Here is a 6,000-nt window from a genome sequence, read left to right as displayed (position 1 = left end):
ATATCCTTAAACAATACAATCCAAACCGTCTCCCTCCATAAATCCTTACACATCCCAATTTGCCATTATTCGCATCCCTCATCTCAATCTTTGTATTCTCACGTTTCTTTACACTTACATCACCCTTGCCCCATATACACTTACTTTTATATTTCTCAACACGCGACTATACCCCTCACCACATCTCACAAAACATGCTCTCTGCCTCAATAAGCCCATCAATCTTCCCTTTCCTTTTCCACTATCCCTCACAACCACATATAACTCATGTCCTCCCTACCCAACATATATCCCTCATAAGCCGGCATTCTCCACATCATAGCATCTGGTAACTTACATATCAAGACCATCACATGTGTAAAAGAGTACTTTAAGACCCAAAACATACATGTGCACATAACCTACGACTCAAAACATATGTAATAACGTAGCCGTCGACTCAAAACAACCGCCCAAAGAGGTACTCGGTCGAGTACATGACGTACTCGGCCGAGTACAGGACAGTCGGTCGAGTAATGAGACTACTCGGCCGAGTTCCCGACTCCAGAAGCTTAACAAAATTATCACAGAAGGATTACTCGGCCGAATATGGGTTACTTGGCCGAGTATGAAAGGTACTCGTCGAGTTTCGGCACTTTTCTCAGCAACGTCCAGTTTTCGTAAAACAGTCATATCTCACTCGTTACTTGGTCATTTTGGGCGTGTGACTTATCGTTAGAATCGTAAGAAGACAAGCTATCACCTCAAATTGAAATAACGATAGTATCTTTTCTAAAACTCGACTTATTACAGTTTTAAGACAACCCTTCCATAATCGGTTTTCATACAAATCTATTTTACCTAAACAAAACAACTTGAACATGAATAAGGCAAACAATAACAACTCAATAGTTCTAAAAACAAGTACATAGGTGAACATTTATCATATTCACATGTAAATTAAACACAACATTCATACATATACATATATATATATACATATATACATATATACATATATACATATATACATATATACATATATATATATATACATATATATATATATATATATATATATATATATATATATATATATATATATACGCATGACCTTAATCACATGCTACTACCAACAAACCAACATTAACAACATCACGATCATATAAACATACTCCACATAACATTACATATACTCCAATCACTTCCATTCAACCCAAAAATATACTTCATCCAATATATACTTAAAGGCATACAATAGATAACGACCCCTTGACACCCCGTTGTGACCGGCTCAAAGTTGTAAGCTCAATGCAACTTCGGGACGTCTCCCAAGTCTTTGCGGTAGCTCCAAACAACTCTTCCCAGGTTCATTTTATTTAGACCATAGATAAAGACCATCATACCTGTCACAATCTGCTCACCATCCCCGAATGGATCACCATAGATTTTACAAAACAACAACGCGGTCAAATCACTGCATAATCAAAATAAGACAAAGCGCAACAAAGGTAAACAACTGTGCCACAATCCATCTCCAACTCCCAATCACATCTCATAATTGACTACACACCAAAGTGTGTAGCCCTGCCAGTGGGGGACTACAGCCTTGCCCACCTAAGCCCCGTTCATCACACGAGCGAAAACCCAAGTTCAATAATGTGCACATCTCCTCCTGTGGCGGGTTCCACAGAGGGCGAATCAAGGACGTGAAGCCACTCCCTCAGGTGACTTCATTCAGCCGAGGACGCACCTCGCAAACATCATCAACCATCTTAACTCCAACACCCATACTCCAATCCACCAACAACAATCAATCAACAATATCAATCGTATCAATCAATTACAACACACATCTTAAATCAATTAAACAATAAACTGAGTAGGGAAACCCTACCTTAGCACAAATATGATAGAAGTCAATCAAGAAAGCTAGAACGACTCCTCTACGAAGTCTCCACCTAACAATAATCATACAATCGCATCACAATCATGCACAATAACCCTTTTCCCCCAAATCACAAAACTAGGGCAAAACCCTAAAAAGACAACTGACAAAACTCATAGGACTAGCGGCTTACCGACACAATCGACGCAAGAGAGGAATAAACAAGACTCACGAGCAATCCACGAACTTGAGAGAGATTAGAGATGATTAGAGTTACATTTGAAGGTTTAGGTTTTGGTAAAAAGTAATTATGAAACTGTAAATCCCGTTTTATAACTCTAATCCTCACTAAATCAAACCACATCACCGTCAGACCGGATACTCGGTCGAGTATAGAGTATACTCGGCCGAGTATCCCCTACTCGGTCGAGTATTCCCATACTCGGCCAAGTATTCCTGGACAGTAGCCTGACCATAAATACGCGGCGCATTACTCGGCCGAGTTAGCCCTATTCAGCCGAGTAACAGGACTCTGAAAGACGTGGTATTACAGTCTTCTCTCCTTAAAAATGAACTTCGTCCCCGAAGTTCAAACCCAACCTATAAAACAAGAACACCCAACACTAACTCCACCAACCATGCTTACTTCCACAACACGGCTCACGATATCGTCTCACTACAGCATAGCCTCTCGATATTAACTCCATAATACTATCGAATACCAACAACATAAGTGTTGCCAACTCTGTCTTACTTCCATAACGCTCACTAGCAAGCTCAATACCAAGACAATCCACCAAACAAGATCAACCACTAAAATGAAATGTTACACTTGAAGCATCCTCTGTTAGCAAACGATGTTTTTGACTCAGTTGCTTTCTTATTGAAAGCCTTATTGTTATTGTTGGATGATTTTGTTTGCTTGTATCTTAAGAGTTTCTTTTTAAAGCGTTTAGCAAACAATACCGTCTCATCCTCAATGTCAAACTCAGCGTTTTCACTTGCTGAGGCCTGTAGTGCCATACTTTTACCTTTACTTGGTTCGGTTTCATCGTTATCTAGAACGATCTCATGAGCCATAAGAGCTCATATAAGCTCTTGATAAGATAAAGAAGTAAGGTCTCTTGATTCCTCCATTGCTGTGACCTTAGGAAGCCATTTTTTGGTCAAGCTCCTACGGAGTTTTCTAGCAATATCCTCAGGTTCAAACTTTCTACCAAGATTTTTCAACTCATTTATAATGCTAGAAAATCGTGCAGACATGCTATCAAGAGATTCGTTTGGCTCCATTGTAAAGAGCTCATATTTTTGAATCAGCAAATCGATACGATATTTCTTAACGATTGTTGTTCCCTCATAAGCTAATTCAAGACCATCCCATATTTCGTTGGCCGAAGTACAAGAAGAAAAACGATCGAATTCATTAGATGTCATGCTGTTTTGCAACAAGCTTATCGCTTTCGAGTTTTTCTCAGCCTTCTTGTAATCAGCCTCCACATATTCTTCTACCTTTTTCTCATAGGTAGTGCCTTCAATAGATCCAACCAAATTTTATTTGGTCCATTTTGTATGATCTTCCAGCACTCTCAATCATGTCCTTTTATGTAGTATGTCATTATGTTCTTCCAAAGTCCATAATTCTTCTCATCAAAGACGGGACACTTTAGATACTTGGAATCCATTTCACACGTGTAAGGCAGCGGAATAAAAAGTAAATAAAATAAAAAAAGATAGACGGATCAGCCTCTTTGCGGTTAAGCAATCAAGAGCACGAGGCTCTGATACCAATTGAAGAGTATATCGGATCGATAGACTCTTCAACCACCCCTTCAGTAACCATGAAGTGGCACTTCTCCCAGTTGAGCACAAGATTGTTCTCTTCACAGCGCTGCAAAACCTTAGTCAAGTTTCTCAAACAAATATCAAAGTCAGTACCATAAACACTGAAATCATCCATAAGGACTTCCATAATAGACTCTATGTAATTAGAAAATATGGCCAGCATACAACGCTGAAAGGTAGCTGGACATTGCATAAACCAAAAGGCATTCTCCTATAAGCAAATACGCCATATGGACATGTGAAAGTAGTCTTTTCCTGATCGTCAGGATGAATTGGTATCTGAAAGAATCCGAAGTAGCCATCTAGGTAACAAAAATAACTATGGCATGCTAGTCTTTCTAACATCTAATCAATATAGTGAAGTGGGAAGTGGTCTTTCTTAGTAACTGTGTTTAGCTTCCTATAATCTATACACATTCTCCATCCCGTAACAAGTCTAGTAGCAATTAATTCATTTTTGTGATTCCTTACTACTGTAGTACCTCCCTTCTTAGGTACAATCTGGATAGGACTGGCCCACTTAGAATCAGAAATAGAATAAATAATGCCAACATCAAGTAATTTTTGTACATTTTTCCTTACCACCTCCTGCATTGGAGGATTTAACCGTTTCTGACATTGGGCACTAGGCTTGTGACCTTCTTCCAGATGAACGTGCATACAAAAATCGGGACTAATACCTTGTAAATCATCAATGCTATACCCAATAGCCTTTTTATGAGTTTTCAAAACGGCCAATAAAGCAGAAAGTTGGCCTTCTGTTAGGCTAGCATTGACTATTACTGGGTTCATCTCACAGTCATCCAAAAATTCATACTTAAGATGAGAGGGAAGGGGTTTAAGTTCAGGTTTCTTTACCTCGGTAGCTTTATATGGGCTACCTAAGCTGCATACCTTTTGCTTTGGGCATTCCTCTCCAGTTAGCAACTTCTCAATCTCATCAACTTTCTGACTCCATGAACCCGTCTCAGCAGCTGAATCAGATACCAGAGCAATCTCCAGAGGATCCCTGCTCAAGCACAAAGCAAGACACTTATCAATAGTAAAATCAACAATATCAATACTATGACAAGTTTCTTCTATCATAGGATGTTTCAAAGCTTTTTCTAGTTGAAAACAATTGTGTCATCCCCCACTGCTAATGTCAGTCTCCCTCTCCTAATATCTATAACCGCCCCCGCCGTATGAAGGAATGGTCTACCCAAGATGATAGGAATTTGGGTGTCCTCAGCCATATCTAAAACACCAAAGTCAACGGGAATGAAGAATTTCCCCACTCTGACTGGAACATCCTCCAACACACCCAATGGATGCTTAATGGATCGGTCAACCATCTCCAAGGTCATATTAGTAACACTAATTTGACCCATATTTAACTTTTTACATATAGAATAAGGCATGACACTGACACTAGCTCCTAAATCACAAAGAGCTTTCTAATATCAAGATGACCGATATGACAAGGAATAGAAAAACTCCCTGGATCCTTTAGCTTAGGTGGTGAATTAGCTTGCAACACAGCGCTGCACTTTTGAGTAAATGCAACTGTCTCCACTTCATCAACGGACCTCTTCCTCGTCAATATCTCTTTCATAAACTTCTCATAAGCCGCCACTTGAGTGATCAACTCAGTAAAAGGAACACTCACTTGCAAATTCTTTACTACCTCCATGAACCGTCCAAAATGCTTGTCCAACTTATATTTTTGTTGTCGATGCGGAAAAGGTAGTGTAATAGTCATGGGCTCGGCTTCCTTTGTTGTAGAAACACTTTTAGAAACATCGTCATCAATTACTGGGGGTACTCGATCGAGTACAGGGGATACTCGATCAAGCCTGGGTGTACTCGATCGAGTATTCTCAGTAACAGTATTTTTTTGCTTTTCTCGCTTTTCTTCTTATTCAGTTTCGTTAACTTCTTTCTCATCGTCCCTTAGCTCCAAATTACCCAATTCCTTAGGAGGCATATAGGGTACCTCATCTTCATTAATGGGCATCTCCGGATTTTGATACGTGGTACCGCTCCTCAATTGAATTACATTAGCTTGCTCATGAGCTTGTTTACCTTGAGGAGGAAGAGTTCCGGGATGTTTTGAAGGATTGTGGACCGCCATCTGAGCAACTTGCGTATCCAACATCTTATTATAGGCTATAAGTTCAGAAATTTGAGCCGTCTGCTTTTGCTGTACCAACAAAGTTTGTTGCAACAAAGCCTTCATCTCTACCATCTCATTACTTGGAGCTTGTTGATGATTTTGTTGAGGAGTTTGTTGAGGAGGTTGTTGAAATTGA

The sequence above is a fragment of the Silene latifolia genome, chromosome 1 (genome assembly GCF_048544455.1).
Source record: "Silene latifolia isolate original U9 population chromosome 1, ASM4854445v1, whole genome shotgun sequence".
NCBI lineage: Eukaryota > Viridiplantae > Streptophyta > Magnoliopsida > Caryophyllales > Caryophyllaceae > Silene > Silene latifolia.
This window is presented reverse-complemented; position numbering follows the sequence as displayed.